The sequence below is a fragment of the Dromiciops gliroides genome, chromosome 2, assembly GCF_019393635.1.
Source record: "Dromiciops gliroides isolate mDroGli1 chromosome 2, mDroGli1.pri, whole genome shotgun sequence".
Lineage (NCBI taxonomy): Eukaryota > Metazoa > Chordata > Mammalia > Microbiotheria > Microbiotheriidae > Dromiciops > Dromiciops gliroides.
Genome location: NC_057862.1, coordinates 54349144 through 54361457, shown reverse-complemented (window position 1 = coordinate 54361457; position 12314 = coordinate 54349144). Strand labels below are relative to the sequence as shown.

The window sequence follows — 12314 nt, the reverse complement described above, 5'->3', positions numbered from 1 at the left end:
CTCAGTCAAGAGAAATTAAGGCGGGGAAAAAGCTTTCTAAAAAAGTTTTCTGCGAAAACCTAAATTATTTCTGTATATTGGCTTCAAACAATTTATGCACAATTCATTGAAGAGAAACCAAGGAAGACTTTCATAAGGTAAGCTAAAGAAGATTGCCTCCTTTAATGGTTTGATATGCTAAAAATGGAAGAGCATGTGATCTGCTAAGAAAGTTTAAAAATTAAATAACAGCACTAGGTCTAAGTCAGGTGATGTCTAAAGCAGAAATAAAAAGATTATGAGCATATGTAAATGATGAATTAATCAATTTGTTAAGAACTAGATGGTCGGGGCAGCTAGATGGTGCAGTGGATAGAGCACCGGCCCTGGATTCAGTAGGACCTGAGTTCAAATCCGGCCTCAGACACTTGACACTTACTAGCTTTGTGACCCTGGGCAAGTCACTTAACCCCCATTGCCTGGAAAAAAAAAAAAAAGAATAGATGGTCAAGGAAGGAAAGTCTTTAATAGGAAAAGAAAGTCATCGTCATAAAATAAGGAAGAGAAGAAAATGTAGAGGAGAATGTCTGCAAATTTTAGCTTCTCCATGTAATTATTTGCACTATAGTTCTAAAAGAAGTAAAATCTCACCCTAACACCTCTTCAAGTCAGAAGAAAAAATATTCTATTAGAAAGAAATTATTTCAGATATAGCCAAACATTTATTCTATTATTTAAGACATGGCCACAGATATTGGTACAGGAAGTGAAACAGGTTATTCCAGGATAAATTCATCAATAAGCATTCATTAAGTGCTTATGTTTCAGGCACTGTGCTAAGTCCTGGAGTCAAAAAGAAAAAGCACAAACAGTCCCTGTCGCTCATGAAGTTCACATTCTAAGTTCTGGAGTTCATATGGGGAGAAAACAAGAATGTTTATGTATGTAGTATGTATGTATGTATGTATATATAGAAAGAGAGACAGAGAGAGATACATAAGATACACACAGAATAGATGGAAAGAAACTGCCTTAAAAGGGAATGCAGAAGCAGCTGGTGGGGGAAGAGACCAGGAAAACCTTCCTGAAGGAGATGGAAACTAGAGATTTTTCTTAGGGATTCTTAGAATAAGAAGAACATTTCAGGCCTAGGGAAAATCAATTCAAAGGCAACCAGATGAAAAAAACCACCACCAACAACAACAAAAAAACAGGGGCAGCTAGGTGGCGCAGTGGATAAAGCACTGGTCCTGGATTCAGGAGGACCTGAGTTCAAATTTGGCCTCAGAGTAGAAAAGTGTGGGGTTCAAGAACAATATCTGACATATTAGCTGTGTCATACTGAACAAGGCAATCTCTGAAGGCCCTACGCATCTAAGATTACGAAATGAGTAACATTTGTAGTTTTGCTTTGGAAGAGGGAGTTTCCTCAACAGGAATTCCTTACACTGATGAAATCATAGGTCCAAACCAAAAAATCAGTGTGAAAAACAAATTATAGCTAAAGAACATAATAAAAGCAACAATTATCTTCCAAAAGGAGACACTATAAACCAAAACACATGGAAGTCACAGCTGATCATACAGGAAGGGCCAGAAGAACAACCAAACTGAACAATGAAGTAGGACCGGGGTTATGAATGAAGGAGACTTGGGTTAATAGCCATAGGACCTGAGGCCAGCCACTGACCCTCTAGGGGATTTCAGTTTCTTCTAATGTTGACTGGGATAATACCACCTCTCTTCACTGTCAAGTTCAAAGACAGAATCTATCTGATAGGCCTTTGAAAGCCGGGAAATCAACACAAATGTAAGGTATCATCATTAATGTTGTACCATTGTTAAGAACTGTAGACATTTGTGATTGCTTGTGAGGATCCCCACCTGGTTTGTATATAATAATAATTTATATTAATGATGATAATGCTGATCAACAAAAAAGGATACATTCAAGTACTACATATTCAATTTATCATAGACTGAGCCAAGGAAGATGCTATTAAGATGTGCAAATGATTTATCTATTTGCTAGATAAATTATAACAAATTATGGTTATGTTAGTTTGGCTCAATTCAATTCAAGAAGCCTTAAGCCAGGCACTTGTGATACAGAGAGAAAAGTCTCAGTCCTTGAAATTCCTTACACTAAGTGCAGGTTGAACTTGACCCCTAGGAAGAAAGGACTACAAAATGTCTGTATAAGCTTTACAAGAAATTCTAAACTATTTACTTCTTTAACAAGATAATATACTTATCGATTGCATGAAAAAGATGTGTTTGCATTGCACTAGACCATTTTAGTCAGTCTGAAAACAACAACAAAACCAATATATTCCCACCCACTGATTATATTTTCTAAAGAAAATGATGTCAGTTACATCTTGTAAAAAGATAAAGTTCATTGACCTGAACATGCTCAATTTTTACAGGGAATTTGTTTGAATTCGGGCTCTAACACACACTCATTCCAATAAGATACACACGTGGTGTTTGTACGTAAGAAGCACACAAACACGCGTGTGTACGTTTAAGTTCTTTGCCTAAAAGCAACGTGGTGGGCGCTTTTCTTGATAAAGGCTCTGAGACTATTAAATCTAGCAACACAGGAAGACATAACACCTCTGACCTGTCAAGCTGGTTAGTTACCCCCTAAGTGCCTCTGTTGGTTGCTGCCTAGAGGAAATGACAAAAGAGCTAATAAAGAATTTAAAGACCGTTATACTCTTTTAAAAGGGGTGGAGAGAGAAAGCAGTGGACCTCTGGGCAAATGAATAGTAACAAATTTCACTAGAAAATAATAGGTAAGTCACTATTACTCAAAGTTGTAAAAACCTACGAAATTATTTTTAGTAATTCCTGTCTAAACATGAAACAAAAAAGCTACAAATAGTAGCTTTGTCATAGTAGAACAGTAACGGCTCAAGTGTAGCAAAGTAATAAACAAAACAGCATATTTCCTAATACGGAGGAAAAGATATTTATTGATCAAACCCAAAAAATAAAACCCCAAACCTATAAACATCAACAACCAAGTTCTTAAGTCAGTCTTTTTAATACAAATGTTTGAATATATGAATAGATCAAAACAAGAACCATCCTCAGAGAGAAATTTTTAGCTTCCCTTGAATTCACACATATAACTGACCAGAAATTAGGACAAAGAAGCACAAATGCTAGGAGCAACAAGTTATCAAAAGTAAGATATGTGTGTGTGTGTGTGTGTGTGTGTGTGTGGTGGTGTGTGTGTACAGGCAGAAGCTTCAAAGAAGTTAAGTAAAAGGGTTACAAGATGTTAAACATTTAAAAAAGCACTTTTGCCCATATCACCACCAAATCACAACTCGATCATTGATAACAAACAACAAGGTAATGGGCTATTAGAACTGAGTAAACCTAATTTCCATGTTCTAGTATTCTTTCTCTTTTTAGGAGGCTGTTAAAACAACAGTGCTACAACCTTTTTATGGTAACTAGAATTCCATAGAATTTATATGTCTAATGAATGAGAGTATTAACATTACCCTTACCAACACTATTTCAGAAGAATGCAATTGCTACAAAATAATAACTTATTTGAACGACTATATTTGAAAAGGAAAGTGAGCATTTTATGTTGTAAAATAAATTAAATTGATAAAAGCATATTACAAAATTTTATTTTGCATATTTTGATAAAATCCTTACAATTATCTTAATAATGCATTTAGATTTTGAAGAAAAATTGTACATTTTGAGACAGAAATAAAGAACAAACTTTCCTGTTAATAGAATGAATGCCTCTTTCCTTCTCCCCTACTTTAAAATAGAAATAACTGTTGCCAATAGAGGATTCTCTGAACAGAAAGCGATGGGTGTATCTGCCACATAAAGGGTTAATGAAAGGAGGTCCAGAAGCTATTTTCCCCACTCCCTCATCTCCTGATTACAGGTCTGTTTCCTGTCTCTGCAGGCCATAATACTATTGTCCCAAATGTACCAAAGTATGGGAAGGAAGACGGAAAGTCAGTTTAGATGTGAACTAGGAATCTAGCTAGTGCCTTCCTGGTCCAAACCTAAGCAGGAGGGGGGAAAAACTAAATCTAAAAATATCAATGTGTTCTTTATAATTACAAAGTATTACAGATCCACTATCAGATTGAGTCTCAGAAAGACTCTGCCAGCTAAGTAGAAAGAAGATAAAAATTGTTTGTTTCCTGAAGTGTGATTGTACCCTATCATAATAGTTGAGGAAACAAGCCTTTAGAGAATAAAGGACTTTGTCAAGATCTAAATTCAAATTCGTGTCTCTTGCCACCATACCATCTAGCACAATACATTTTTATTCCCGTTACAAAAATCCATCAGATTAGTAAATTAGCAAATATAGGTAATAATCACACTTAAGTAAAGAATTTTATCCTTTTCTACAAATCGGGGAGCAAAGCATGAAGGTTAAATACTTAGGCTACATATACTGCAAGTTAATGATGAAGATAGGAAAAAGAGTTGAAATTCGACAAGACCCTTAATCACTTTTATTCCTATTCTAACATATTCCGTTGGACACTATTTAGGAATGTGATGGTAAATCCGTTTCATAACTGTACTATAATGCTTAAAAAATTTAGTTTTAAACCAAACATCTAAATTAATTTAGAAAATTAATATATAACCAATTATACACACAGTCAGAAAATGACCACATTTAACTTATGACGTGTATGAACAAGACAACAACTATAGGAGGCTCTAAAGGAAATGAATTTCAATAATCAGGTAAAAAGAAAAGACGAAGGTTTTCTTATTACAGGAACAGGAGGAAATAGAAAATATTTCCTAGAAGATGAGGGTGCAGATGGAAGTTATTCCTGCCCACCTTTCAATTTTCCAGATGGAAATTGAGAACCTTACATTCTAAATGACAATGGCCAAAAGAGTTTTACTGGCTATCCTGACAGACAGCAAACATGAAAGATATCTTACCCCAAAATGCCTAACCAAAACACATAGCTGTTCAATCTTTGGAGTCTAGGTCATATTCCTACCTTTCTATGAAGCAAACCCCAATAACATGATTGAACATTCTCTTGTCAAGCACAAGCCCCTTCCTGCCTTGACTAATTGTTTGAGCCTTAAATATGAGGAATTGCCAACTTGAGAATAAGTTTTGTTTTAAATTTTGGCTGTGGAACACTTTGAAAATCAGAATAGATTTTTCAAATACAAACAATTAACAGAGGTGAAGAACCAAGTCAGTCCACAAAATCCTATTTCACCCATAATGCAATTAAATTGTGATACCAGCAATTACTAGCTTGAATTAGTTGAAGAACTGGGGATCAAGAAGGGCAGGAGAAGAAAGGTCTTTTCTCTTCTGGGTCCAGGATATGAGAGGTGAAATTCTCAGAATGATAAAATTTGGCTTTGGTAACTTTCCACCACTGCCTTCTGTTGAGCTCTCCCTACACCCCAACTCTCAGAGCTAAGGCTGTACAGTCACCTCCTAGGGCCTTCCTTGTGTAGGCACATGACCTCACAACAGGTATGGATCATGCTCCAAAACCATCTCTCTCCCATCCCTCCTCAACCCCCAACAAACACAATCTCTCATTTACTTTAGGCAAAATCACTAGAAGAGGTGACAAAGCATTCTGAATAAGCTCTTCACAATAAGCTTTGAGGGACTGACAGACATAAAAGAGTAATAAAGAAAACTAACACTTAAAAAATACTCAGTTAAATTCAACAAACAATTACTAAACATGTCTAAGATATTGTAGTCAGGGCTGGAGACAAAATATAAAAATTACCAGTCCCTATGCTCGACAAGTTTATATTCTTTTGGTATTTCATGTAATGAAGGAAAACGTTCTGGTATTGTGGGGTGAGTGCCAGACTTGACAGGGAATTGGTAACATCAAGATGTCCAACTGTTGGGGGAGGGCAACAAAAAAACCCCAAAACACCCTAACCCAGAATCGAGGTAGTCTAGGGGGTACAAATTCTATAAATGTTTCCACAAAGTTATTTACATTCATTAGTTAGTTAGAGGACACAATTAATAACAAAGCATAGCAAGACAAGGGGAATTGGGAAACTCCTCCAATAAAACTGAAGCACACTATCCCACCAAAACACACACATATGATCAATGCAAAGAATGGATACGAATAGGGATCACATAGAGAGGGATGTGTGTCCAGTACACGTTGGGAAGAGTATCTCCTGTCTCAGTGATACAGTGACACTCAGGCCTTCTTGGGCACTCCAATGGCAGGGACTCCAATGCACTGCTCTTGCTGAGCCTGCTCCATGCTGAGCTTGAAATTTCCATGGCTCCCCAGTAGTTTCTATACTATTCCCAGTGTCCCTCCTTCTCGGGCATATCATTCTGGGGGTCTCATCACTACTGCTGGTCATACTCAATGAAAACATGTTTCTGGAATTCATTTCTTCAGGACCATTCATCTTAGCTCCACTCTCTTGGGGTATTGGTACCTAGAAAGCCCCTCTCTGTGATAAGGCTATGCAATCTGGTACCAAGACCTGTCGATTTTACTGAACATCTCTAAAATACATCCCTTCTCTCCTCACACTTGGTTCTAATGGTTATAGGCTTGCTGTTGGGTCTGCCTGCCTCAAGTGTCCCTACTCCACTCCATCCTCCATTCAGCTACCAAAGTGATTTTCCAACTCAGGTTCAATTTATGTCACTCACTACTCAATAAACTTGAGTGTCTCCCTACCACCTCAAGGAGAAAACATAAAATGATGTTGGCATTCAAAGCCCTTCATAACGGTTGCTGCTGTCCTATTTCTCCATTGGCTTTGATCCAGTGATAATGGCTTACTGACTGTTCCACAAATAAGGCATTCCATCTCTTGGCTTTGGGCACTTTCTCTGGTTGTCTCCCATGCTTGGAATGCTCTCCCTCCTCTGCTCCAACTATTAACCTGGCTGACTTCCTTTAAATTCCAACCCAAATCCCACCTTCCACAGGAAGCCTTCTCCAACCCTTCTTTATTTCAGTGCCTTCCCTCTGTTAATTTGTTTTCTATTTATCCTGTGTATACCTCATTTTGCAGATATGTTTTCATGTTGTTTTTCCAATTAGATTGAAAGCTCCTTGAAGGCAAGGACTGTCTTTTGCCTCTTTTTGTATCCCCAGGATTTAACACAATGCCTAGTACCTATTATGTGCTTCATGCAGATTGACTGATTGAGAGCAATTTGTATACCCAAAGGTTTAGAGATATCACACTCTGGGGGGGGGGGGGGGGAAGCTTTCTACTATAGATTTAGAGTTGGAACTGCAGCCAAGAGAGATGACGTCACTAGAGACACACAGGAAGAAACAGAGTGAGCATGTAAACACCAAAGTCTTCTGACTTCAAATTCAACATTTTATATACTACATAGAGTTGTCTTCTGCCATACAGCTGTCTCCTTGCCCTCCAGGAAAGATTAATTTTTTTTTTTAATTAACACCTGAGTCTTGGCAGCAGAGTCCTTTTGCCTAGATAACTATATGAATTAGGGTTGAAAATTCTGAAAATTCCCTTAGCCTTTTTATGCAAATAAATTTAGGCCAGTAAGAGAAGTCAAGGTCCTTGTTATTCAGAACTTGGCAACTAAACAGAAAGTTCAGTTCAGTTTTAAACATACTAAACATAATGTCAGGGAGACATCTAGTTTAAGCAGTTCAACAGACAGCTGGAGATACAAGACTAAAGGTCAGAAGAATAGTTTAGGGTAGAAAAATAAATCTGAGAAGTATCTGCATAAATATGGCAAGTGAATCCCTGGGAGCCAATGAGGTCACCAAATGAAGCAGTATAGAGAAAAGTGGGACTAGGAAGGAGCCTTGGAGGACCTACAGTTAACAGGCAAGACCTGAATGAGGATCTAGCGAAGGAGACTGAGAAGAAGCAGGTAGGTAGGAGAAGGCCAGGAAAGAGTAGTGGCCCCAAAATCTATCCAGAGGAGAATATCAAAGAGAGGGAGAGAGGAGCTGTGGATAAGAACCTCCCCTTCCTGTGGGAGAGAGGAGCTTGTGGACATGGGGAACTACCAGAGGAGGCTTAGATACTTAGTTGTTCTTTTCTATAATCCCTTCAAGTACACACCTATCTTCTCTTAGGCTTTTTCAAGATGACATCTTTTCAGTCTGACCATAATGAAGCAAAGATGGGGTGATGGAAACCCCAAATCCCAATTAATTTCTTACAATAGCAACTCTTTGTGGTGGCTAAGAATTGAGAATAAAGGGAATGTCCATCAATTGAGAAATGACAGAAGAAGCTGTGGTATCTGATTGTGGAGGAATGGTCTTGTGCTATAGGAAATGACAAACAGGATGATCCCAGAAAAACCTGGAAAGCCTCATGAACTGATGTATAGTGAAGTGAGCAGAACTGGGAGGACACTGTGCATAGTGACAGCAGTACTGCTCAGTGAGCAATTGTGAATGACTTAACTACTCTCAGCAATGCAATGATCCAAGACAATCCCAAGGGACTGATGATGAAGCATACTATCCAGTCCCATAGAAAGAACTGATAAAAAGAGCACTTGTGGATTGTACATATATAACCTGGTTGCTGTCTTCTGGAAGGGGGAGGAAAGGGAGGGAGGGAAAAAAATTTGGAACTCTAAATCCTATGAAAATGAATGTTGAAAACTACCCTTACATGTAACTGGAAAAAATAAAATAAAGATAGAAAGAATGGCACAAAAACTAAAGCTGGCTAAGCTGTCTGAGGAGACTGGGTGAGGAGTCAACCCAATACATTTCATTAGGCCATAAGGTCAGAATTGTGTTACAAAACTCTATAGTAAGTGATATTCCAAAGAGTCTAAGATAACATGAGAGTAAAAATATATTCAATGTAGACTGTTTAAATGCTTTCATTAGCAAAATTAGCTTAAACGGAACACCTCATTCAACAACAATGCCAGATAACTGAAATGTAACTATAGTAGCTTTCTAGGTACTTTAATGCTTACCAAAGACTAAGATTTGCAAGAACACAGAGTTCAATACGATACTTTTAGTCACTCAGTCAATAAACATTTATTAAGGGTTTACTATATGTTGGGCAGTGTTATAAGTACTGGGAATACAAATATAAGTTTAATAAAAAAACAACACATAGTTCCTGCCCACAAGGAGTTTACAATCCAAAGGTGGAAAACAACAAATAAAAGAAAGATGAAAAGTAAAGGGAGGAGATACCCAGGTTTAGTCCTCTGGAGAAGCCCAAAAGCAGCACAGTTGGTGGACAATGGAGAGAAGATGAGCTGAACCCCTTTCTTAAACAGAGGCTCAGGACGGAGGGCCCTGCCCTTAGTCACTGAGTCTAACGAGAAGAACAGTGGATACTGATGAGGTGAGCATACTTGGGAGATTCAAGCTCAAAAAAAATGAGATTTCCCAATGACAAGCATAATTCTAATCATTACATACTTAGTGTTTAATCTATTGACATGTTTTTGTTTAATATTAAATGCAACTCCCAGGAGGGACCAAGTAGATTTAAAAGACAAAATAAAACAAAAAACCCACCCTGGATTTTAGCTGAGAAATTAGTACAAGAAAAGAAATATTTGTTAAGAAACAAAACCACCAGGAATTGTAGAGTACTATTAATTATAGTTATTAATGAAATAGTAACTTTTTCTGTGTAAGTATTTGATGCAACAGAGCTTTTCATCAAAACTGACCCAAACACAATTCACATTTTCTATTGATATACTAATGGATTACTTGCGATAGTCCAGTGATAAGAAGAAAACATAAAACATAGGGATAGAATGTGAACAGATTTGCCAAAACCTGTAGTTAACAGCTTCCCAAAGGATTTCTGGAGATTTTCATACAGAGAATTTTATAACAAACAAACTCTGTTTAAGAAAACATTATTAAACATGGCTTAAAACTTGAGGCCACTAAGCAAATGGCAGGATGATATAAAAATAAGTAGAAGTTATTAAAGATATAATTACAATAAATACATTCTTCAAATCTGGGCATCTGTATGGAATTTATTCTGAAAAAAATTTATATTTAACATCCCAAATATTTCATTAACATGAAATCAAACTGCTTTTAGAAGTAAACAGAATTAATGTGTTTATCTCTAAAATGAGTTTATTTACTTGAATATTTTGGAAGATGGCATTTATCATAGTTGTTAGTGTTCATTTTTTAAAAGTTCATGCTAATTTGGAACTATGGCCAAAGGGCTATAAAACCATGTATACTCTATGACCTAGCAATACCAGTACTAGGTCCTATCCAGCGATAAAAAACAAAAAGCTAAAGGACATATATGTACAAAAAATATTTATGGCAGCTCTTTTCTGTTGGCTGAACAAACTGTGGTATGTGATTACGATGGAACACTACTGTACTATAAGAAATGATGAGTAGGATGCTCTCAGAAAAACCTGAAAAGACTTACAAGAGCTGATGCAAAGTGAAATGTACTGTGTACAAAGTAACAGCAAAATTATAAGATGATCAGTGTGAGTGACTAGGCTATTCTCAGCAATACAATGATCCAAGACAACTCTGAAGGACTTATGATGACATATACTACCATCCCCAAAGAAAAAACTGATGGTGTCTGAATCCAGATTGAAGCATATTTTCTTTTTTACTTTATTTTTCTGAAGGGCTTTTTGTCTGTTTTCTTTCACAACCTGACTAATAATGGAAATGTTTTGCATGACTTCGCATGTATAGCCTATACTGAATTGCTTGCCTCCTTAAAGGGGCAGCAGGGGTGAAGGAAAAAGGAAGAGAATTTGGGATACAAAATTTTTAAAATGGATGTTAAAAATTGTTTTTAAATGTAATTGGGGGAAATAAAATTTTAAATAATGTTTTTAAAAGTTCATGCTAAACATTATGAAAAGACAATAATGACCAAAGAAAATATAAAAGAAAGATCGCTTAAGCACCCCAGATTTTGTGGTAATAGCAGATTGACATTTGAGTCAATTAAAAAAAAAATCACACCATTAAAAAAGGGATGGCTTTAAATTTTTCCATTTGGCCTTTGAGGTTCAAAGTATAGAGAAAACACTGCCTACTATCATCCTTTACTCAGATCTTGTTTATTTGCTCATCAAAACTCTCAAGATTAGAAAAAATTCATTGCACTGCTTTCTTTCTTTACTCAAGCCATTCAATTGAAGGAGAATGGCATAATTGATTTTGGCCAACTCTCCACTCTTTAAAAATATGTAAGCTGTTATTTTTTAGGCATTAGACTTCCAAACTGGTGTTCTTAATCTCTAATAATTCCAAATGTATGATTGATGATAGAACACAATTATGCTAAACTAAAAATGCAACATAAGGTATATTAATTGAGGCACAGTGTGCCTAACTAGGAAAGGTACTCTTTTTGGGACATACCACAATTAAAATAGTAAACTTAGTGCTTCTAGCCAGTTGTACTGCATGCTTGAAACGTTCTCCTCCCTCCCCTGCTCCAAGTATAAACCCTGCTGACGTCCTTTCAAATCCTAATTAAAATTCCATCTTCCACGGGAAGCCTTCCCCAACCCTTCTTAATTACAGTGCCATCCCTCTGTTAATTATTTTCTATTTATCCTGGCTATATCAACTTTTCCACCATAACTCAGCTGTGTTGCAACCCTAAAAAGTTCTTCGATGCCTAGAACCTTTCACTCTGGGATGTCACTCCATCTTGCCCTCACCCTTTTCCCATGAGTGAATTCCAGCCAGGGCTCCCATTTGAGGGATGTGCCCAGATCAGTCAAGCTTCATTCCCTTCTCAGCTACTGCACTGTCTCTATGGAATTTGCCTGCCTGCCCCATCCTGAGTACCTTCTACTTCCTCTCTCCCTAATCTTTTTTACTTTTTTCTAAGTGTTACTTTCTGCAATTAGAATGTAACCTCCTTGAGTAGAGAGACTTTCTTTTTTATTGTATTTGTAGTCTAGAACGTGGCATGTAGGTAGAAAATAAAAGCTTGTTGACATAATTTGTGGAGGTCACACTTTGGGAAGTACATTGATAAATGGGAAAGAGTCAAGAGGAGGTTAACAAGGATGTTGGTGGGCCTTGAGATAGTGCCAGATGAGAATCAGTTCCTACAATCACAGTTCTGGAGATGGAAAGGACCCCAGAAGCCACCTCATCCAATCCCCTGATGTTACTCATGAAATAAAAAAACTGGATATGTTTAGTATAGCTATTTTTAAGGAGATGAAGGGTTATATCAAGTAGACAAGGGATTAAGCCTTATCTTGGCCCGAAGGGGAAGAAATAGAAGTGATGAGCAGAAGTTGTAAAAAGGCAGATTTAAGATTTATACAAAGG

At 37.0% G+C, this 12314-nt stretch overlaps 1 protein-coding gene across 2 annotated transcripts in view; it reads right to left on the bottom strand.

Moving 5' to 3' along the window:
- Nucleotides 1-12314, bottom strand: part of ADK (adenosine kinase) — a 608024-nt gene that overhangs the window by 377255 nt on the left and 218455 nt on the right. The window lies entirely within an intron of this gene.